The following is a 24,922-nucleotide window of genomic DNA, read 5'->3' on the forward strand; positions in this document are numbered from 1 at the left end:
AAACTGACTCACTTCTCCATCTATTCTTACAGCGGCAGTTTGTTCCCAGTACAGATTTCTGATTCGGCGGAGGTCTTTCGAATCTAGATCTAGAATTTTCTACGCATCCTACACAGTCAGGAAAGCTCACCAACACCTCTACTTTCTGAGGAGGCTGAAGAAAGCCTGATTTTGCACATCCACACTCACATCATTCTACAGTAGAGAGCATCCTAGCATTCATTATCACTGCATGGTACCAGAAAGGTCCAGTAACATCACGAGGGATCCCAGTCACCCTGCTCATGGACTCACTCCATCTGGGAGGAGGCCACGTAACATCCACACCAGGACTGTCAGAATCCAATACTTGCCCCAAGCAGTAAGGCTGACCAACACCTCCACCTACTAACTCACCCCTCCTCACCCCCAACCACCACCAGTTAATGATCTTCTTGTTAAGTGTTTAGTGCCGGAGGGGGTGGGGTTGGCAGACCAACATCGGGAGTCTTACCGCCACCAACTGAGCCGGAGTGCGGAGCAACGGGACCGGAAGTTGGTCCGTCCCTTCCCCCCCCCCGGCGGAATTGGTCCGTCCCCCCGCCCCCCCCGAAACAGTTGGTCTGTCCCGTCACCCCTCTCCCACGGTGGAATTGGTCTATCCCGTTGCCTTGGTGAGCCGGTTGCCCGGATGTGGTTTGCGGTTCCCGGATGTGGTGGGGAGAGCGACAGGAGGAGGTAGGAGGCGTCAAGGGGGAGGAGGGAGAGGGGAGAGCGAGGGGGTAGGGAGGAGAGGAGGGGTTGAGGGGCTAGAGAGGAGTGAAGTGAGGAGAGGAGGGGTAGAGGGGGTGGAGAGGAGGGGTAGAGGGGGTGGAGCGGAGGGGTAGAGAGGAGGGGTGGAGAGGAGCAGAGGGGTAGAGGGGGTAGAGAGGAGAGGAGGGGTGGAGAGGAGAGGAGGGGTAGAGAGGGATGGAGAGGAGAGGAGGGGTGGAGAGGAGAGGAGGGGTAGAGAGGGATGGAGAGGAGAGGAGGGGTGGAGAGGAGAGGAGGGGTAGAGAGGGATGGAGAGGAGAGGAGGGGTGGAGAGGAGAGGAGGGGTGGAGAGGAGAGGAGGGGTAGAGGGGGATGGAGAGGAGAGGAGGGGTGGAGAGGAGCAGAGGGGTAGAGGGGGTAGAGAGGAGAGGAGGGGTGGAGAGGAGAGGAGGGGTGGAGGGGGATGGAGAGGAGAGGAGGGGTGGAGAGGAGAGGAGGGGTGGAGAGGAGAGGAAGGGTAGAGGAGAGGGGTGGAGGTATGGGAGTGAGGGGAGGGGTGGGGTTAGGGAGTTGAGAGGAAAGTGGTGGGGAAGAGGATGGAGTGGGGGTGAGAGAGGGGAGAGGAATATTGGTTCTGTGTCAGTTAGAAGAAAGAGTGTTAAATACTTTGAGGATATTTCTGCTCATAAAGCTGCTAGTATGTATTGCCAGCTGTGGGTGTCAGCGAGGTGCTGTGCTTGGTCCTGAGGAATGGCTCTGTCCAGTCATACCACAGTGGGTTGACCTGAGACCCAACTCAGTGTGGGTGGGGGTGTTGGGGGAAATGAGTGATTTGGCTTCCGTAATGCTGATACTAATAAAGAGGAAAGTTACATCAAATACCTGATAAGCTGTAGGAAAAAGCTTTGAGTTCTCTCACACCAGCTCATGGTCACTGAAGTGTTGGAGTGATTAAAACCGGAGGGCTAAGTCTTGGTAGAATTAGGATCTAATTTAGTCTATTGCTGTCACATGAAGCTGACAGGAAACAGTTTGCACAGTCATCATCATCATCGTTATGGTGGTCTGATGTGGGCGATCATGGTCCTTCCATGACCATGATTGTTCTTGGCAGATTTTTCTACAGATGTGGTTTGTCATTGGCTTCTGGGAGGTATCTTTACAAGACGGGTGACCCCAGCCATTATCAATACTCTTCAGAGATTGTCTGCCTGGTGTCAGTGGTCACATAACCAGGACTTGTGATATGTGTCAGCTGCTCATATGACCATCCACCACCTGATCCCATGTTTCCATGCGACCCTGAACCAGGGTGGGAGTGGTTAAACACCTTGCCCAAAGGTGACCTAAAGGCTAGTGGAGAGAAGGAGCACCTTATACCTGTCTTTGGTAAAGACGTATCCCTACCCTGCCTCTCAAAATACCCCAACAAATATAGTCGGCACACAAAAAAACAGAATGCTGGGAAGATCGCAGTGCAGTGAACATCAGTAAGACGAAAGAGCTTATTGTCGACTTCAGGAAGGGTAAAACGAAAGAACACACACTGGTCCTCATAGAGGGATCAGAAGTGGAGAGGGTGAGCAGTTTCCTGGATGTCAGCATCTCTGAGGATCTAACCTGATCCCAACATATCAGTGCCGAAGAAGGCAAGGCAGCGGGTATATTTCATCAGGAGTTTGAGGAGTTGGAATGTCACCTAAATCACTCACAAATTTCTACAGATGGACTGTGGAGATCATTCTAACTGGCTGCATCACCGTCTGGTATGGGAGGGGGAGGGTCTACTGCACAGGATTGAAATAAGCTGCAGAGAGTTGTGAACTCAGTCTGCTCCATCATGGGCACCAGCCTCCGTAATATCCAAGACATCTTCCAGGAACGGTGCCTCAAAAAGGTGACGTCTATCATTACGGATGCCACCACCCAGGACGTGCCCTCTTCTCATTGCTACCATCAGGGAGGAGGTACAGGAGCCTGAAGACACACACTCAATGATTCAGGAACAGCTTCTTCCCCTCTGCCATCAGATTTCTGAATGGACATTGAACCCATGAACACTACCTCACTACTTTCTGTTTTTACGTTTGCACTGTTTATTTAACTATTTATATACAAAATTGACATTTTTTTCTCGATCATGTATTGCATTGTACTGCTGCTGCAAAGTTAACAAATTTCATGATGTGCCAGTGATAACAAACCTGATTCTGATTCAGTCTGAGGTAGCATCAAATTAAAGTAACAGTGACAATAACAGAGAGTCAGAGAACGAGGCAGCCCCACTGGTGGATGTGAGAGAGGTGGCCGGTTCAGGAGTCTGACAGCAAGTGGGGAAGAAGCTGTTCCTGCGTCTGGGTGTGAACTGTGCAGGAGCTGCAGTACCACTGTCTTCTACAACACAATGTCATCATTTCCAAAAGATCCCACTCGAAGCAATTCTGAGAGTGTAGTGAGAGTTGCTCGATGGGAAATCCAGCAGGCAAGTTGGGTACAGACTGAATCCGTAAACAGTTTGACAGTGCTGGGCCTCTGCGGGCTGCAGTTTAGAATGACGAAGGGGAACTCATTGAAACTAAGTGGATGTGCAGCGTATAAGGGGGGAGGTTCTAGATACAGTATAATGGGGGGGGGGTTCTAGATATAGTGTGGATTAGACTGTCCCAGCCCTTCGAGCCACACTGTCAAGTAATCCCCTGTTTAACCCTAGTCTCATCACGGGACAATTTACAATGACCAATTATCCTACCAACCGGTACGTCTTTGGACTGTGGGAGGAAACCGGAGCATCCGGAGGAAACCCACGTGGTCACGGGGAGAATGTACACACTCCTTACAGACAAGGGTGGGAATTGAACCCGGGTTGCCTGTACTGTAAAGCATTATGCTATCCACTACACTAGAGTTAGTAAATCATGGACTGGCTATGTTGGCGCTAGAGCATGGTGACACTCGCAGGCTGCCCTGCACAATACTTGCTTATTTGATTTGAAGCAAATGTGCATGTGAGAAATAAAGGTAATCTCCGTTCTTGGCAATTTACTTGTAAACGTTTCTTCACCATACGAGGAGACAACGTCAGTGCGCTGTTGATTGTGGTGTGTCCTCCAAACGCTTGTCCTTTGTAGACTTATCAATCAGCTGATTTCAAACACTCAGTTGTGATGTGGGGAGGAAATCTCATTGCTGATAGGTTGCATGATGAGCTTTGTGCGTTTGTGGTCTGGAGTTTTGCCCACATCAGCTCATAAGTAGGATCAAGGTCTGTGTCTGTTTACAGAATTATTTGTGGAAAACCACGCTTCTCGGAATTCTCTTGCATGTTGCATGTGTGTGCTTGCACCAGGACTTTCCCTAATGCCCAGCTGGATTAGTCTCTGCCGGTGAAGGTCGAGAGGGTGGGCATCAGTGAAAGTTGCACAAGGAGACACGGCAGGCACAGAGTTTGCCACACAGCCAGTCAGCGACGAGGTTTCCCCCCACACCTCCGGTGAGTTTCTGAAACGGCGACCACTCAGCTGAGTTAAAAATATATAAGAGACAAGCATGCAGAGGACACACCACAAGTGAACAGTGCACCCATGATGTCTCCTCGTATGATGATGAAACGTTTGCAAGTAAGTTGCCAAGTTCGGAGAACAACCCACATCGACCCACATCAACCCAAACATCGACTGTCCGAGCTACACATTTTCTGAGTTATTTCCAAACCTAACTTCTTTAGCAGAAGTTTTTTGTTAAAAATTTATTAAAATATAGTTGACATTCTTACTAAAATAGCACCACATAACCCCGGTGATTTCAATAAACTTTTAATTTTGTTTACTGTCAGGCTGACTGATTTATTTAAAAAAAGAGAATTACTGGGAGGCGTGGGTAGTGTAGAACAAAGAAATGATGGGAGAGCAGCAGAGTTCAGTTGCGAAGTGAGTGGGCAGAAGGAATTGAGAGAAGAGTGCGGAGCCACAGCTAACCCTCATATCAAACTCTAGTTGGCCTCTTCACTGTCTCTATCACTTTCTGCTTTCACTTGAAAGCTCCCTTTTACCTCTGACCTTCCCTCTCTTTATCTTGTTATCTTGGCAGAGAGTTATGAGTGCACGTTTCTGTTCTGAGTTATCTGCTGTGTTGGAGAACTGGAGGCGGCCTGTGATTTCTCCTGTTGTGACTGGTTATTTCTCTTGTCAGTCAGGCAGCTTCCGTGCCCTTCACCAAGCCTGACCGATCGAAGCTGAAAAGCTGGTGCGTGATCTGTGTTCCTGGGGTTGTGCTCTCGCATTGTTGCAAGCCAGTTTTGGACATCCCTGGTGTGGCCAGTGAAAAAGATTTCAGATTGATGCACACAAAATGCTAGAGGGACTTGGCAGGTTGGTGATAGGTGAAGCCCGGTGAGGGAGAAGGTATGTGGGTGAAGGAGGGGTTGATGAGACTTCATCTGGCTTCACCTATCACCTGTGCTGCTTCTCCCTCCCCATCTTCTTACTCTGGTATCCTCCCCCTTCCTTTCCAGTCCTGATGAAGGGTCTTGGCCCGAAACGTCGACTGTACTCTTCCGTAGATGGAGCCTGATCTGCTGAGTTCCTTCAGCATCCTTTGTGATAACAAGCACGACCCATGGATGTGCTGGGGGCAGCCTGCACGTATCACCACACATTCCAGCACCAACATGGTGTCTAAAATGTTCAGCAGAATAACACAGGCAAGCTCCATTCCTCCCTCCTACACACAGACCCACGTGCGCGCACGCAATCCCCCAAGTCGTATCTGGCCTCGAGTCTCCAGCGGACTCACAGACACTGGTTCTTTGACTCCCCGAGGGCTTCAGATCTCAGGCCCCAGTATCCGAATCGTGTTTAGTGTCACTAGCATATGTCGTGAAATCTGTTGTTTTGTGGCAGCAGTACATTGCAATACTTAGTAATAAAAAACTGTAAATTCCAATCAGAAATATTGTTAAAAAAATTAAATTAAATAAGTCATGCAAAAAAAAATGGAGTTGGTGTTCATGGGTTCAACGTCCATTCGGGAATCTGGCGGAGGGGAAGCCACTGTTCCTAATGTGTTGAGTGTGTGTCTTCAGGCTCCTGATGGCAGCAGTGAGAAGAGGGCATTTCCTAGGTGATGGGGGTCCTTAATGACGGGTGCTGCCTTTTTGTGGCGTCACCTTTCGAAGGTGTCTGTGATAGTGGGAGGCCAGTTCCCATGATGGAGCTGACTGAGCTCTCAGCTCTCTGCAGCTTATTTCCGATCGTGTGCAGTGCCCCCTACGTACTAGACGGTGATTAGTGTGCTCTCCACTGTGGCGGTTGTCTGTCGTGTCCAACAATGATAGGGAACCTGTGTGGGAGAGTTTTTAAAGTGCAAAAGTCTTTGGACTGGGCAGTTCCTCTCACTGGACCTCAGAAATCTGGGTCCAGTGGTATGAAAAAGCATCTGAAACCGGCTTTTCTTGGCTGCAGTGGATGACCATGAGATCTTCTGTGCCTTGTCATGCCTTTGGCTCTCCATACTGTGTTGCCCAACTGCCTTCCTGGCCACTGGATCTGACTGTAGATCTCGTCCGCCCAGTCCGCCGGAGCTGGCTTCACATGCTGAGACAAGCGTGTCTGTACCTCGCCAGATTATGAGGCTGCTGGCTAGTCTCACCTGGTTTCGTTTCATTGTCGAAGCTGCGAGAGTCTTTGGTGACATACCAGATATCCTCAAACTCCGACTGAAATATAGCCACTGTTGTGCTGTGTTTGTAATTGCATTAACATGTTGGGCCCACTTGCCCTTCCCACTGCTGCTCCCTCGAGGAGGACTGAACTTCTGATTGTCCTTCAAAACAACATGTGCCGTAGTAATTACAGTGAGGAAAAGAAAACTCTATTCCAGGTCTAAAATGGTTGGAGAGATTTGGTTCCTTTAGAGAGAAACTTTGGGCATATGTTGACGATGTCATTGGAACAGAAGAGTGAGTTGAAGACATCTGGAAAGTCAGTTCGATTACAAGGACTGAGAGAAAAGGTCAAGGTTTATTTTTGCAATGTGAAGCGACTGGAGTTGGCAAAGCTGCAGCTGGAGTGGGACATTTCAGAACAGCTGAGTGGAACTAGTGCAAGTGATGAGTGGGTTATGGTCTCTAGCCAAGGTTCCTGTTGACGCGAATTGTTGTGGGACTCCTGGGGTGTTTAAACTAAATTTATTTTACTGTGGATTTCTCGTACCTTGCTTTATTTTTGTTCCAGTTCAAATTAAAAGTTCTGAATGAGAACAGGCAGAAGTGTCTGTTCATCTTCTTTTTAACCATTGTCTTAGGATGGCAAATTGTTTGGGTTGACTAATCTTGCATGTTGCTGTGATCCTTTGCTTTCCTGAGCACAGTTCTACTACAATATTTATGTACTTCCATTTTGAAGTATCATTTAGCATCATATGTCGTTAAATATGTCGATTTAAGTGCTGGGTCAATTTGGAAAGGTTGGGTACGGGCCAGAACCTAGTGGCGGGGTGCAGGCCCAGATTGTACTGATGTGGCAGGGCCCAGGTCCCTGATGGTTGGACGATTTAGATGCTGGGTCAGATGAATTGAAAAGGCAGGCTGTCGGGACCAGATGCGAGGGTTGGGATGGTTCCTCTGCTCTGCAGTGGGCTGAACTGAGACTGTAGGTCTGTTCTGGACTTGGTGTCTGCAGGCTCTGCGACATTTACTCTGCTCTGCTCTGCGCTGAACTGAGGCTGTAGGTTTGTTCTGGCTGCTCCAGGCTTTGTGTCTGAGGACGCACTTTTGTTTTAAATGCTGCTGTTTGCCTTTACTGTTTACATGATTTGTTTTTTTTTTCTCTCTGTTTTCTTGCAGGCATTCACAGTAGAACACAGAAGTACAATAGAATCAGTGAAAAACTGCACACAAAGACTAATAAATTGTGCAAATACAAAAGAAATGAGTAACAATAATAAACAAGTGAATAAATAATACTGAGCACATGAATTGTAGGGTCGTTGAAAGTGAGTCCGTAGGTTGATTGGCTCAGTGTTGTGGTGAGTGAAGTTATCCACACTGGTTCAGGAGCCTGATGGTTGAGGGGTGATAACTGTTCCTGAACCTGGTGGTGTGGGACCTGAGGCTCATTGTGGTGAGCGAAGTTATCCACACTGGTTCTGGAGCCTGATGGTTGTGGGGTAAGAACTGTTCCTGAACCTGGTGGTGTTAAGACTCCTTGATGAGAGCAGAGCTTAGACTGGATGGTGGTGGAGGTCCTGGATAATGGGTGCTGCTTTCTTGTGGCAGCGCTCTTTACAGATGTGCTTAGTGGTGGGGAACGCTTTGCCTGTGACTGAAGGAACTAGCCTGAGCTCGGGGCCATATTAACTCCTCCTTGGAGGAGTGCCAGGATGCGCAGTGCTCCCGTGGTTCGTTCGAAGCATTGTCGTTTCTGATGGAGGGCAGAGCGAAATGGTCTTTGTTAAGGGAGTGGACAAGCTTGCACTGACTCGTACTGTTGATGGGCGAGAGCTCTGCTGGACTTCATCGTGGGAAGTTGTATAATTCTCTGCTTGATTTCATTCTGATCCTCACAGCTGATCTCATTGAAACCTATTGAACGTTGAAAGGACTAGGAAGAGTGAATGTGAAGAGGATGTTTCCTATGGTGCGGGAGTCTAGGACCAGAGGTCATCACGACCTCAGAATAGAATGGAGATGAGGAGGTATTTCTTCAGCCAGAGAGTGGTGAATCTGTGAAATTTGTTGTGGAGGCCAAGCCATTGAATACATTTAAGGCAGAGGTTGATCTATTCTTGATTAGTCAGGGTGTGAAGGGATACAGGGAGAAGGCTGGAGATTGGGGCTGAGGAGGAAAATGGATCGGCCATGATGAGATGGTGAGGCAGACTTGATGGGCCGAATGGCCTAATTTGCTCTGATGTCTTATGATTTTACCTCATGATGAGTTGACTTGTCTGGATGGCATGCAAGATGAACTTTTCACTGTACTTACTATGTGAAAATAATAAACCAATTTGCTAATTTAATTCCCGGGAAATAGGTGGCTTCTTAGTTCTCCATGTCACTCTTTCCTATGTTTGAATTAATCTGCCAGAGTTGAAAAATAACTCTGACTTGGATAAGGAATCTTGACAGAGCCAGCCAACTCTAAAATAAATGAACCCCCATCTTCCCACAGCAGTACCGCAGTGCTGGGACTGTAATTTGAGATCGGCTTGACATCTGATGCCGCCTTTGTTTTAATCCTGCTCCCCGAGTGCCACACACACACCTGAAGTGCTGAGGGCTAAGTGTTGATTTTCCTTTGGGGAATGCTGTAAGGAAAGCCAGGCTTGGGAGTGGAGATGATGTTATTTTAATTAGAGGGAGGTCGGGTGATCTGGAGCAAGGGCCTGTTGAAGGGCCGCCCTTAATCATCATTTTGTTTACATTCACACAGTACTTTGGATAATCTGTCGGGCACTTGTGATGTCACATCAGGCAGAAATGGCAGGGATATGGAGAGACCCAGCTCAAACTTCAAAGGAATGTGTCTGTGGAACTCCATTTGCTGTGAAGCTGGATTTGAATGAATGCAGGTTATTGAATGAAGCCAGGGTCCTTTAAACTAACATGGTTTATTTGAAAGCACTTGTTTTAAACATTTCTCCCCCTTGGGTGTAGGATTTCAGTAGCTCTCCATGTTAGTCCTGACAGTGTCAATGCCTTATTCAACTCGATCAGAATCAGGTCTAATTTCACTGGCAACTGTCTTGAAATTTGTTGATTTTGCTGCAGCATTACAATGAAATACATGATAAAGTAGGAGAAACTGAACTGCAGTAATTCTATATGTATATTAAATAGTTCTGTTAAAATAAGTAGTGCAAAGACATTTTTTTTTAAGAAGTGAGATGGTGTTCATAGGTTTAACGTCTGCTCAGAAACAGGATGGTGGAGGGGAAGAGGCTGTTCCCGAATCGAAGAGTGTGTGCCTTCAGGCTTCTGTACCTCCTTCCTGATGGTATCAATGAGAAGGGGGTTTAGATCTTGCATTCCAATGTATGCTGAGGCTTTATAAGGCCACATTTGAAGAACTGTGAACGGTTTTGTGCCCCTTACCTGAGAAAGGATGTGCCAACACTGAAGAGTCCTGGTTATACAAGAATATGTGCAGGCTCGAAGGGCCGAATGGCCTACTCCTGCACCTATTGTCTATGTTTCTATGAATGATCCCAGGAATGGAAGGGAATGGGGAGTGTTTGGCTCTGGGCCTGTACTTGCTGGAGTTTAGAAGAATGAGGGGAGAGCTCATTAAAACCTACTGAATATTAAAGGACTAGATCAGGGATCCCCAGTTTTTTTTATGTTAGTGAGGTCACCTCTCATTCTTCTGAATTCCAGTGAGTAGATGCTCAGAGACATCGAATGGTCCTCGTACGACAAGCCTTTCAATCCCGGAATAATTTTTACGAATCTCCTTTGAACCCTCTCCAATGTCATTACATCCTTTCTTAGATAAGGTGCCCAAAACTGCTCACAATACTCCAAGTGAGGCCTCACCAGTGCCTTATAAACCCCCAGCATCACATCCTTGCTTTTATATTCTAGTCTTCTCAAAATGAATGCTACATCTCATTTGGCTTCCTCACCACTGATTCAACCTGCAAATTAACTTTGAAGGAATCCTACACAAGGACTTCAAGTCCTTTTGCACCTTTTTTGAATTTTCTCTCCATTTAGAAACTAGTCTATGCTTTTATGAAGAAAAGGGATTAGCTTGAATATACATTTGACATGGACACGAATGGGCGGAAGGGCCTTTCTCACTACTGTACAACAGCACAGGAACAGGCTTCCGCAGCCTGCACCGAACACAATGGTGAATTAATCTTAATTCTCTTCATCCATACCCCTCCACTTACTGCATATTCATGTGGCTATCTATTAGAACTGGACTACAAAGATTTTGCTTCCTGAATACTTTTGGGTATGTCTTATCATGAAAATCACCATGAAAATTTCCCGATCATGCACCATTTTTTAAAAAAATTGCCTATATTTGTTATTTCAATTCAGAACACAAATCAAACAGGTCATCAATGTCAGGCAATTCAAAGAACTTCTAGTGGGACCGGAGAAAATTGCATGGAAGGCATTCAAGGATGTTGTTGAAAGTTTTCTTGGCAACTACAGAGCTCCAAACTATGTGCAGCTGGTTGACAACATGCTTCAAGCACACAAAACCATGAGGTGCAACATGTCACTAAAGATTCATTTTCTGCATTCCCGTTTAGACTTCTTCCCTGCAAATCTTGGCGCTGTCAGTGATGAGCATGGTGAAAGGTTTCACCAGGACATTGCGGTCATGGAGAAACGTATCAGGGCAATTGGAATTCATCAATCCTGGCTGATTATTGTTGGACACTTAAGCATGAGGCCTCTGACACTGAGCACAAATGAAAATCGTTAATAAAACATTTTTAGCTTAGTTGAACTACTGCTAAGTGTCAGCACTGTTATGCAATAAAAGTTAATTTCTTGTGTCTCCGAATTCCTACGTGATTCAAGTAGTCTGAAATTTTATTTGTGTTCAGCTTCAAGTGGTCTATCATAAACAAAAAAAAATTCTGAGGAAGCAACACTTCTGAAGAAATTTATTTTGCCATTGTAGCCTTTCAAACACCACTCATATCTGTTGCCATCTAGCAGCCTGTTCCAGAAACCTCTGCTTTAACCCAGATCTCAGCGTTGTCTAATGCCAATCCTGGAGTTGACAGCATGGAAAGTGGCCTTGTGGCCCAGCTTGTCCACCCTGACCAAGCTATCAACTTGAGCTAGTCCCATTTCCCTATATTCCTTGTAATCCTCTAAAGTTTCCAACTGTTTTTTATGCTGTAGACCAATACCCTTAAGCAAGGGGTCTGGGGACCCCAGGTTGGGAACCTCTGCTCTAAACCATCTAAATGTCTTCTAACCAGTGTACATACCGCTGCCACTTCCTCCGGCACCTTGTTCTTTTTACCCACCACCCTCTGAAGCTGATGGCAGAGGGGAAGTTTCAAATCTCACCTTAAGCATGTGCCCTCTAGTTTAGACCCCTCTACCCTGGGTGGTGGGGTGGTATAAGGTGCTCCTTCCCTCCACTATCCTGCAGGTCACCCTTGGGCAAGGTGTAGCACCTGTTTAGCACCCCCCCCCGCCCCCAAAGATCTGGGTCATGTGAAGCCATGGGAGCAGCTGGTGCATATCACAAATCCTGGTTATGTGACCACTGGCGTCAGGCAGACAATCTCTGAAGAGTATTGATAATGGCTGGGGTCACCTGTCTTGTAAAGACACTGCCCAGAAGGCAATGACAAACCATTTCTGTTGGGAAAAAAAATTGCCGAGAGCATTCATGACCATGGGAAGACCACGACTGGCCACATTGTACGACACGGCACATGATGATGACCCTGGGAAAAGAAGTAAGAATATTCAGCTATCAATCTATGCTCCTCAAGGATTTATAAACCTCAAGTTATTGTGCAGAATGGACATGAAGGGGAGGAGAGGAATTCGAGTTCATGCAGTAAGGCATTAAATGTGGCTCAGTGTTAGAGGATTTCACCTGCATTTATAGTCTGTTCCCTGTAATGTGATCCTTTAATCTGAGCCACCTGGCATTGTTGCCATTTATAACACAGGGGAAAAGGTTTTGCACCCTCATTTTAATGCCCCCAAAGCCCTAACTTTGAAATGTAATGAAATGTGCAGTTGCACTGCATGAATCACAGTGGCCATGTGTGTACAGCGAACTCCCAGAGAGAAGTGTGAGAATGACTGGCTAATCTGACACATATTGATTGTGTGTGTGTGTGTGAGAGAGAGAGATTAACTTTACTGCTGTTTGCAACAGATTGTTTAAATCCACCGAAGAATGTAGATAGAGCTTTGGTTATTAAATTCTGTTGCATTGCACTGGAGATGTTTAGTCAGCACCATCATTTTATTTCTACTTTTGCCATGCTTATTTAATTTAAATATATATTTGCTGTAATTTTTTCTATTATTACATATTGCATTCAACTGCAAAGTTAACAAAGTTTGTGACCTATGCCCATGATATTAAACCTGATTCTGATTCATTTCTCAGTAACACAATACATCTTTGGCTTTACAATACATCTTACGCTCCCTCACTGCTCTATTTTAAAGTTATCCTTTGCCCTTGCTCCTAAAAACGATGAGCAGTCCTGTTTCCAACATAAAGACACGAATAGGTCTGTATCATGTTGGTGATGCCAAGAAATCCTCTGCCACCCCTACATCCCATGACTATAACGTTCTCCCCGCTTCCTCAATATGATAGAGGCATCCCATAAATACGTTCTGCAGTCTCACCGCTTTGGGTAGTGGAGTTTCCTCTGAATTCTCACCTGGCTTGTTAACAACTGTCTGATATTTCCGGATGCTCCCACCTGGTAATGTCTTTCTGTTGATAACCATTCTATAAGCATTTGGGGCTTCTTTTGACATACACAGCCCTACCTCTGGTTAGAACAGAGAAGACTACAGCATAGGAACAGGGCCTTTAGCCCACAATGTTGTACCAAGCCAACTAAAAAAGTAAATCAAAAAAAACTCCCAAAAACTAATCCCTCCAAGCTACACATGGTCCATATCCCTCCATCATCTTCATGTTCATGTGTCTATCTAAACGTCTCTTAAAAGTCTGTAATGTATTTGCCTCAGTGCATTCCAGACATCCACCACTCTCCCAGTAAAAAAACTTGCCCCTCACATCCCCTTTCATCTTCGGTGCATGCCCTCTGGTATTGGGCATTTTCTATAATGGGAAACAGATACTCCCTGTCTACTCTACCTATGCCTCTCATAATCTTATAAACCTTCCAGCAGTATGCACTGTTAGTTTGTGCAGGGGTGGTGAACCCCTGGCACATGTGCCCAAGGTGGCACATGCAAGAATTTGGTTGGCGTCCAGTATGCAGGGCTGCTGCCCCTAGAGTCTTTAAACACCACACATAATGAAAAGATGCATATTGATTATCTTTACTGCCAAATGATTTTTCACAACCCAAGAGCAGTGAGATATTTTCACAGAAAGCATCTCGGGCCGGTTTGGTGACAGGTAGGCAATTGCAAGAATATCTACCGTAAGGTAATATGGTTTGAAATCATCGCAGACCTGGTGCACACATCAGGATTTGGTTAGTAAATGGCTACAATAACAATACTATTTAGATATGGTATTTTTCAATTGTCTTTTTAAAAGATTCATCATCACTATGTGTTATGTCATATGACGTGGGTGATCACTCTCTTTGACCATGATTGTTCTTGGCAATTTTTTTCTACAGAAGTGATTTACCATTGCCATCTTCTGGGCAGTGTCAATAATTCAGGAACAGCTTCTTCCCCTCTGTAATTCAATTTCTGAATGGACATTGCACCGATGAAAACTACCTCACTACTTTTTCTTTTCCTCTCTTTTTGCAGTACTTTTAAAATATATATCTCTTACTGTAATTTAGTTTTTGTGTGTTGCGTTGTACTGCTACTGCTAAGTTAGCAAATCCGCCAGTGATAGTAAACCTGATTCTGATTCTTCGGTTCGGTGATGGGGCAGGGTATTCATAAGTCTCAATCCTGAGGGCAGAAGCTGTCACCCGGTCCGGCAGTCCTAGTTCTGATGCTCCGTACAGTTAATCTGAGACGTTGCTCAGCAGAGCTGCAGGGAGTTGGTGAGCTGAGAAAATTCACAAGGCAACTGGCTCCTACTATGGTCTTCACACATTTCCCGTTAAAGATAGATAATTACACAGCAAGTGTTACCTCTCTATTAGCTGTTAACTTCTCTCATCAGTGTTTAACAATCTTGCCAACACTAGAAGCATGATGTATCACTCCAACCTTGGTGCAGTCTCGACAGTTCCTGATTAGTTGTTACTTTTTAGCGCCGACCACTGGGGTTGCACTGATTTTGTTTTTGGCTGTGGGGCTGGGCCACCTGCCACTGAATGTTGTGTCATTTAAATGGTGATACGGAACAATTCCTTAAGGTTGTCTTAGCCAAGTGGAAGGAGGTGGGATAATGCAGATAAGGTCCGCCACCTCACCTGCTGGACATCTTCAAGGAGCGATACCTTAGAAAGGAGGCATCCGTCATCAAGGACCCTCCCCCCAACACCCTCTTCTCATTGCTACCATCAGGGAGGAGGTACAGGAGCCTGGAGACACACACTCAGTGATTCAGGAACAGCTTCTTCCCCTCTGCCATCCAATTTCTGAATGGACATTGAACCCATGAACACTACCTCACTACTTTTTTTTTCTTTTTTCCACCGATTTACTTTACCTTTTTAATATATACTTACTGTAATTTATTTTTTATAGTTATGTATTGCAATGTATAATTCCATCCGTTAGTCTTGGAAGACCATGGATCTGCGCCTGGAAAGTCTTCACTCTCCAGGGCACAGGCCTGGGCAAGGTTGTATGGAAGACCAGCAGTTGCCCATGCTGCAAGTCGTGTGTGTTGGCGAGTGGCCAAGTGGTTAAGGCATTCGTCTAGTGATCTGAAAGTCGCTAGTTCGAGCCTTGGCTGAGGCAGCGTGTGTGTCCTTGAGCAAGGCACTTAATCACACATTGCTCTGCGACGACACTGGTGCCAAGCTGTATGGGTCCTAATGCCCTTCCCTTGGACAACATCGGTGGCGTGGAGAGGGGAGACTTGCAGCATGGGCAACTGCTGGTCTTCCATGCAACCTTGCCCAGGCCTGCTCCCTGGAAACCTTCCAAGGCTCAAATCCGTGGTCTCACGAGACTAACGGATGCCCAAAAATTGCAATGTACTGCTACTGCAAAACAAATTTAATGGCATATGCCGGTGGTATTAACTCTGATTCTGTTAAATGCTACCAATGGTGTGCATCTCAGATAGCCTCTGACAACCAAGTCCAGCTCCTGGCCTTCATGTGTGGCTTAGCTACTAAGCCTGGTGGAACTATTTTTACTGACAGGAGAAGGGGCAAAGGTGGGTTACTGGGGCCTTCAAAAACAAGTTGCTTCAGGCAGTCTGGGCTAATCAGCCAAGATTGGCAGCTCATCTAGGAGAAGGAAAACTCTGATCTCAAACCTCCGCTGCCTTGCAGCTGTAACCACTCGTAGTGCAATCTACCTTGTTATGATCTTGCACTTTATCGTTTGCCAGCATTGTGTTTTTTTTTTAGTAGCTTTTACAGTTGATTCTGCATTATTATTGTACCTCTATGTACTGTGTAATGATTTGGTCTGTATGAACAGTATTCAAGACAAGCTTTTCACTGTATGTTGGTACATGTGACAATAATAAACCAATTCCAATACCAATACATGATTGGTAGCAGTGCTTTGAGCAGTCTGGGCCTTGAGTTGTAGAATTCCTTCCCAAAACACATTCCTTTAAGATGCTCAAAACTTAATCAGCCCATTTGCCCTGTTCTCAGTGAAGAGCACCTTGGTGTTCACATAACAGATAATTTAACCTGGACCCACAACATCGCTTCATTAATCAAACTTGTGTAGATGAGTATACTGACTGACTGCATCACAGCCTGGTATGGAAACACCAATGCCCTTGAATGGAAAATCCCAGAAAAAGTAGAGAATATGGCCAAGTCCATCACAGGAAAAGCCCTTCCCACCGTTGAGCACATAAAACACTGTTGCGGAAAAGCAGCATCCATCATCGGGGCACCCCACCACCCAAGGCATGCTTTCTTCTCACTGCTGCCATCAGGAAGAAAGTACAGTTACCTCGGGACTCAAACCACCAGGTTCAGGAAGAGTTACTACCCTTAACCATCAGGCTCTTGAACCAAAAGGGATAAATTCACTCAATTTCACTTGCCCCATTATTGAAATATTCCCACAACCAATGGGCTGTCTTTAAAGGACTCTTTATCTCATGTTTTCGATATTTATTGCTTATTTATTTATTATTATTTGCCCAGTTTGTTGTCTTTTGCAGACTGGTTGAACACCTAAGTTGGTGTGATCTTCATAGATTCTGTTACAGTGTTTATTCTTTGGTTTATTGAGCATGCTGGCAAGACAATGAACCTCAGGGTTGTATATGGTGACATATATGTATGCTGATAATAAATTTATTGTGAAGGCACAGCAGTATCTACACTTGCTGAGTGGACTGAGGCGTGCAAGGCTCCTCACCCCCATTCTACTAACTTTCTACAGAAGCACCACTGAGAGTGTCTTGTCTAGTTGCATAATTGTGTGGTACAGAAGCTACAAAGCATTACACCGCAAGACCCTACAGAGAATGGTAAAAACTAATGGAAGCCGAGAGGATCACCGGGGTCTCCCTACACCCTATTTGTGACATTTGCTGGGAGTGTTGTATACAAATGGCTCGAAGCCTTGTTGGGGAACCCTACCAGCCAGTCACTAGTCACTAGTTCAGCAAGCTGTTTACTGCACACTGTGTACAATTCAAATTATATTTTACTAACTTATTTGTGGTAAGATTTTATTTTGTGGATAGACCGTGGTCTGGAGGAACGTTGTTTCGTTTCGGTGTATATATGTACAGTCAGATGTCATTAAACCTGAAGTTCCAGTTTAATTGTCTTTCAAACATACATAGATACAGCCAAAAGAAACAACATTCCTCTGGGCCTAGGTGCAAAACACAGTACGAACAGTAATACACAGCGCAAAGCACATATAGCACATATAAGATACCAGTAAAACATACAGTCACACTAAAGAATATATTTCTAGAGACCAAGGCCCTGAGTGACATGTCCTATAAATTGATGGAGCATGGGTGCAATTGGCAAGACCAGGCAATTCTCAGTGGTCTGCAGATAAACGTACATACGTGCGCAATCCCACTTGGTATTCTACCAATTGACCACTGGAGGGCAGCACCAACAGGAGGGGTAGCCCCTCAACCCAGCATGGATGGCACGCTACACCACCTTCAGCGTCCCCTCTTCTGGACTGCTGCAACAGGCAAACCTGTGGTTTGAGGCCTAGTCCTCTTTACGACTGAGGCCACGCAGCTCCCCGGTGTCTGTCTTATTGATAAACGAGGGAAACTGACTTGCAGCATTTTATATTATCAAGAGATTGCAAGAGAAACATCCAAGACAATCACTCGTTGTTGGACTGCCTACCACTTTTGTGCACTGATTCCGATGTCTTCTTGTAGCAGGCATTAACACGGTCCAGCTTCTCTACCAGCGAGCGTCTCACTGACGGAGTAGACAATTGTCCTGCGATTGTTTATTAAAAAAAGACATAAACAGGTTTGGCTGAACTTGAACCTTTCATGTTTTCAAGGATTATCTAAAATGCCTCAGGATGTTTTGTGTGTGGAAAGTGCTACAGACATACACATTGTGTGTAGGATGTCAGAGAATTACGTAACAACGAAGGTTTCTGTAATGTGGGCCCCAATGAAGTCTGCTTGAACCGATTTGGAACTGGTTAATATAATTGCTTCTGAATGAAAGTGGTGTGTGGGAAGTTTTTCCTCTTCGTCTGATATGACAGCACGAAACTGTTGTAGGAATCAACAGTCAAATTGTCCAGTCAATCTTTGTACAGGTTTGGACATGAGTTTGGCATTAGTCAGACATTAATTTTTTGCCTAGTGTTTTGGGTCCCCGACGTTCATTAACACATCACACCTAACAATATGTTTTTAATTTTTGAATTTGGGAACACTTTTTAGCTCATTTTTGGTTCTTTGTTTCGTGGCTGCCTGTAAAGAGATGAATCTCAAGATTGTATAATGTATAGCAGCCTGCTATGCTGGTAGCGTTTAGGGCAACAATGAAGATCCTCCATCTCTGACTCTGTTCAGGGCTTCCTTCGTCATATCAGGAGCTTCCCCTCTGTTTTTACCACTGTCAGTCATGCGAATCCTGGGAGGAGACTCAGGAATACTGTCGTATTCAGCTGTAGAGGATTCTTCATTGCTATAGCAATTCTATTTGACCAGTCTGGTTCATTAGTCCTGAGCTAAACCTCCAAACCTGGAGGACAGGTGGGCCGCTCTTCATCTGTCCTTTCCCCTTTGACCTGTTTGGCATGGGTGATCCTACTAAGAGCCAAAACATAAAGCCCTGACTCCAGCCAACATAGCTCTCCGGGTCATTGACACACAAGCGTCCAAACCCCATGACAAGGTTGTGGACTTTTTGGAGGAATGTATACGTACTTCGAGAATAAATGTACTTTGACAGAGATTTACCCTTGAATTGGGTTAGCAAGTGTTTCTCTTGAGCAGTTTATATGCCGTTAGTGTAATTGTCCAGTTTAATTCTTGGAATTTCAGGGTCCTTTGATGCTGCTGATGTGTTGGTATCCAAAGCTACTGCAGAGGCCATGTCACAGGATAAATGTCCTCATACGAGCTCTTGCTTTGTGTAGTAATCTTAATAGGGCATCATTTCGATTAGTAGTCTGCCAGTTATTTCAGGTTGTTCATATATTTTTTGGATCTCTGAAGGAAGATCAGCAGATGTGCATTCTAATATCCTGCTGCTTGAGCTTGTGTGTGTGCTGTGCAATAGGATAGAATGCCCCTAGGTATACTTTACAGTGGTCTTGTAAGTGTAGGAATAATTACTATTGAACCATTGAAGTAGAAGCTATCTGTAGATTATCAATTCCCCCAATGCTCCAGTAACTTCTATCACACCTCACTCCATTGTATTTATATTCAATATTCAGGAGGGATAGACATGAAGGAAGGGGAGGTGGGGTGGCGTTGCTGGTTAAAGAGGAGATTAACGCAATAGAAAGGAAGGACATAAGCCGGGAAGATGTGGAATCGATATGGGTAGAGCTGCGTAACACTAAGGGGCAGAAGACTGGTGGGAGTTGTGTACAGGCCACCTAACAGTAGTAGTGAGGTCGGAGATGGTATTAAACAGGAAATTAGAAATGTGTGCAATAAAGGAACAGCAGTTATAATGGGTGACTTCAATCTACATGTAGATTGGGTGAACCAAATTGGTAAAGGTGCTGAGGAAGAGGATTTCTTGGAATGTATGCAGGATGGTTTTTTGAACCAACATGTCGAGGAACCAACTAGAGAGCAGGCTATTCTGGACTGGGTTTTGAGCAATGAGGAAGGGTTAATTAGCAATCTTGTCGTGAGAGGCCCCTTGGGTAAGAGTGACCATAATATGGTGGAATTCTTCATTAAGATGGAGAGTGACATAGTTAATTCAGAAACAAAGGTTCTGAACTTAAAGAGGGGTAACTTTGAAGGTATGAGACGTGAATTAGCTAAGATAGACTGGCAAATGACACTTAAAGGATTGACGGTGGATATGCAATGGCAAGTATTTAAAGGTTGCATGGATGAACTACAACAATTGTTCATCCCAGTTTGGCAAAAGAATAAATCAAGGAAGGTAGTGCACCCGTGGCTGACAAGAGAAATTAGGGATAGTATCAATTCCAAAGAAGAAGCATACAAATTAGCCAGAGAAAGTGGCTCATCTGAGGACTGGGAGAAATTCAGAGTTCAGCAGAGGAGGACAAAGGGCTTAATTAGGAAGGGGAAAAAAGATTATGAGAGAAAACTGGCAGGGAACATAAAAACTGACTGTAAAAGCTTTTATAGATATGTAAAAAGGAAAAGACTGGTAAAGACAAATGTAGGTCCCCTGCAGACAGAAACAGGTGAATTGATTATGGGGAGCAAGGACATGGCAGACCAATTGAATAATTACTTTGGTTCTGTCTTCACTAAGGAGGACATCAGTAATCTTCCAGAAATAGTAGGGGACAGAGGGTCCAGTGAGATGGAGGAACTGAGCGAAATACACGTTAGTAGGGAAGTGGTGTTAGGTAAATTGAAGGGATTGAAGGCAGATAAATCTCCAGGGCCAGATGGTCTGCATCCTAGAGTGCTTAAGGAAATAGCCCAAGAAATAGTGGATGCATTAGTGATAATTTTTCAAAACTCGTTAGATTCTGGACTAGTTCCTGAGGATTGGAGGGTGGCTAATGTAACTCCACTTTTTAAAAAAGGAGGGAGAGAGAAACCGGGGAATTATAGACCGGTTAGCCTAACGTCGGTGGTGGGGAAACTGCTGGAGTCAGTTATCAAGGATGTGATAACAGCACATTTGGAAAGCGGTGAAATCATCGGACAAAGTCAGCATGGATTTGTGAAAGGAAAATCATGTCTGACGAATCTCATAGAATTTTTTGAGGATGTAACTAGTAGAGTGGATAGGGGAGAACCAGTGGATGTGGTATATTTGGATTTTCAAAAGGCTTTTGACAAGGTCCCACACAGGAGATTAGTGTGCAAACTTAAAGCACACGGTATTGGGGGTAAGGTATTGGTGTGGGTGGAGAATTGGTTAGCAGACAGGAAGCAAAGAGTGGGAATAAACGGGACCTTTTCAGAATGGCAGGCGGTGACTAGTGGGGTACCGCAAGGCTCAGTGCTGGGACCCCAGTTGTTTACAATATATATTAATGACTTGGATGAGGGAATTAAATGCAGCATCTCCAAGTTTGCGGATGACACAAAGCTGGGTGGCAGTGTTAGCAGTGAGGAGGATGCTAAGAGGATGCAGGGTGACTTGGATAGGTTGGGTGAGTGGGCAAATTCATGGCAGATGCAATTTAATGTGGATAAATGTGAAGTTATCCACTTTGGTGGCAAAAATAGGAAAACAGATTATTATCTGAATGGTGGCCGATTAGGAAAAGGGGAGGTGCAACGAGACCTGGGTGTCATTATACACCAGTCATTGAAAGTGGGCATGCAGGTACAGCAGGTGGTGAAAAAGGCGAATGGTATGCTGGCATTTATAGCGAGAGGATTTGAGTACAGGAGCAGGGAGGTACTACTGCAGTTGTACAAGGCCTTGGTGAGACCACACCTGGAGTATTGTGTGCAGTTTTGGTCCCCTAATCTGAGGAAAGACATCCTTGCCTTAGAGGGAGTACAAAGAAGGTTCACCAGATTGATTCCTGGGATGGCAGGACTTCCATATGAAGAAAGACTGGATGAACTGGGCTTGTACTCATTGGAATTTAGAAGATTGAGGGGGGATCTGATTGAAACGTATAAAATCCTAAAGGGATTGGACAGGCTAGATGCAGGAAGATTGTTCCCGATGTTGGGGAAGTCCAGAACGAGGGGCCACAGTTTGAGGATAGAGGGGAAGCCTTTTAGGACCGAGATTAGGAAAAACTTCTTCACACAGAGAGTGGTGAATCTGTGGAATTCTCTGCCACAGGAAACAGTTGAGGCCAGTTCATTGGCTATATTTAAGAGGGAGTTAGATATGGCCCTTGTGGCTATGGGGATCAGAGGGTATGGAGGGAAGGCTGGGGCGGGGTTCTGAGTTGGATGATCAGCCATGATCATAATAAATGGCGGTGCAGGCTCGAAGGGCCAAATGGCCTACTCCTGCACCTATTTTCTATGTTTCTATGTAACAGGCTGCATCCCTGTCTGGTATGGAGCGGCCACTGCACAGGATCGAAATAAGCTGCAGGAAGTTGTCAACTCAGTCAGCTCCATCATAGACGCTAGCTCCCCGAGCATCCAGGACATCTTCAAGGAGCGGTAAGCAAAAGATGCAAAAAAAACAAGGATACTTTACTTTCATATTTATTTTAAATATTTCACCTTTTTTAATTGTATGAATATCAGTCCATAAAGTCAAGTGAAAGAATATAAATGTAAGGTGCATGTTGTTCCTCAAACTCCTCTTAGGATCATCAACAAATGGACCTTTTATAGGAACCTATGTCTAATTCTAGCCTTATAAGAGAATTATATATTTAACTTAACCAAACATCCAACACTTCTTACATTTAAGATTCAAATTCAAGCTTGTTTAATGTCATTTCCAGTACATAAGTGTAAAGGAAAACAAAATAATTATTACTTCGGATCTAATACAGCACAAAAAACAATAAGATAAAGAACACAATAATAAAAAAAAATCCCACCTTAAATATTAATACATAAAACAGCTTATTTACCTAGATTGACTATGTTCATAAAGTGACGCTCGGCACAGGAGTGTCTGTATGTAAGGTGACTGACAGGAAATGATAAAGTAGTGGTGGTTAGGGGTGTGGTGGGGTGGGTTTGCAGGTGGAGGTGTTGATCAGCCTTATTGCTTGGGGAAAGTAACTTTTTTTGAGTCTGGTGGTCCTGGCGTGGATGCTATGAAGCCTCCTCCCTAATGGGAGTGGGACAAAGCAGAGTGGGTGGAATCGTTCATGATGTTACTGGCCCTTTGCAGTTTCCACATCATGCAGTGCTGTGAGTATAGATGTGCATGAGAGTGCTTTCAAGTGAAAATTGATACAACGCCACTGGACATTAAGCAGCTGACAAAAAGTTTGGTGAAAAGAGCAAGGAAAGTTTTCTAAGTTTAGTATGGTAATTCCAGAGTATATGCACAGGTGCTATTAATGAAGATATTTGAGATCAGAATTGAGCACGGAGATCCAAAGGGTTGTGGTATTGAAGAATGTTGCAGACTTATGGGTGAGCATGGCCATAAAATATTTTAAAAGGATGAGAATTGTAAAATCAAAGTATTGCAGTGTTGAGAAGCTGTGGATGGGCATAATGTGCAAGCGTTCAGCTTTCTCTCTCATTGTGCATTCTAGATTTGGGCTAAAAGATTTCAAAAGACTATTTCAAGCGGTTGGGTTGAGGTGTTCTCCGATCTTGACAATTTACTTGCAAATGTTTCATGACCATGCAAGCAGACATCATCGGTGCACTGTTGATTGTGCTGTGTCCTCCAAATGCTTGGCCTTTACATACGTCAAACAGCTGATTGCTCATCTCTACTGAAACTCACTTGTGATGTGGGGAGGAAATATCATCACTGGCTACTTCAAATGGAAATAAGCAAAATAGTTCTTCATTGGTATGTCAAATGTAATACACAATACTCCCTAGAAGTTTTAAGTTTAAGAGGCTGCATAAATGGAGGTAATTGCTGTTTGTTTGGGCCTAGAGCGGAAGAGAATTAAAGGAGATTTGACAGAGGTATACAAATTATGAGGGACATAGAGTAACTACAAGCAGGCTTTTTCCACTGAAGTTGGGTGAGACTACAACATGGGTTAAGGGTGAAAGGTGAAATGTTTAAGGTGACCATGAGGGAGAACTTCACTCAGATGGTGGTGGGAGTGCGGAACCAGCTGCCAGCGGAAGTGTTGGATATGGGGTCAATTTCAACGTTTAAGTGAAATTTGGATGGGTACATGGATGGGGGTGGTATGGAGTGCTATGGTCTGTTTGCAGATTAGCATGAACTAAATGGGCCGAAGGGCCCACTTCAGTGACTATGACTCTAAGACTCTATAACCATGGGAACTTTTTATAACATAGCCAAGACTCTTAGACACTTAGTGAGGGTTTTTCCACTTTGTTTGTGTACCTTTTCCTTTTTAGAGACTCCAGTTGGTGGAATGGGTTAGGCACTGGAATTTTCTCCTCATAACCTTTACAGCAATGTTGAAGCTGATGGGGAAAATGTTTCAGTTGAAGACAAAATAGAATCTACTGTAGGTGCTCATTGGAGCTATGAGGCAGCTTCGACAGATGGTTTAACTTGAGATAGTTTTATGGATGGAAGCTGAAGGTGCTTGTTCCATTAGCTTTGTTGATGACAAAAGTTAAATCTCTCTCCCACCATCCACCCCGACTTACTGGCCGCATCTTGCTTTGCCTGCAGCGTGTACTGAAACTAGCAGTCCTTGTTGAAGGGTCTCGGCCCGAAACGTCGACTGTTTATTCCCCTCCACTGATGCTACCTGACCTTAGTTCCTCCAGCATTGCTCACAGCTAAGGGGGTGTGTTGGAAAAGCGAACCACCCTTTATTCTTTTTGTATTCTTGTGGATGTTTCTCAGTAAAGCAGCTTCCAATTTAATATCATTGGCATAAGTCATGAAACTTCTTGTTTTGCAGCAGCAACAGATTGCAATGCATGATTAAAAAACTGAATTTCAGTAAGAGGGTACATCCTTGGACTATATCTATATGTGAAGCAGTTGATATGTAATGAGAACCTGCATTGGACTAAGTATTCTGGCACTCCTCTTATTATTTATTGAGATACAGTGGGGAATAGACCGTTACGGCCCTTTGAGCCACGCCACCCAGCGATCCCCTAGTTAACCCTAGCCTAATCACAGGACA

The 24,922-nt window shown here is 44.8% G+C and overlaps 1 protein-coding gene across 3 annotated transcripts in view; it reads left to right on the forward strand.

Moving 5' to 3' along the window:
• Positions 1-687: 687 nt before the first annotated feature.
• LOC134354592 (serine/threonine-protein kinase PAK 4-like) overlaps positions 688-24,922 on the forward strand; it is a 220,052-nt gene continuing 195,817 nt past the window's right edge. The window contains exons 1-2 of one of the 3 annotated variants that reach the window (XM_063063570.1): positions 688-717; positions 22,133-22,316. The gene's annotated coding sequence lies outside the window, so the exon portion shown is untranslated. Of the gene's footprint in view, positions 718-17,951; positions 18,016-22,132; positions 22,317-24,922 lie in introns of those variants that run through there. The other 2 variants (XM_063063571.1, XM_063063577.1) reach the window with 2 other exon arrangements.

This window comes from Mobula hypostoma, chromosome 12 (genome assembly GCF_963921235.1).
Source record: "Mobula hypostoma chromosome 12, sMobHyp1.1, whole genome shotgun sequence".
Taxonomy (NCBI): domain Eukaryota; kingdom Metazoa; phylum Chordata; class Chondrichthyes; order Myliobatiformes; family Myliobatidae; genus Mobula; species Mobula hypostoma.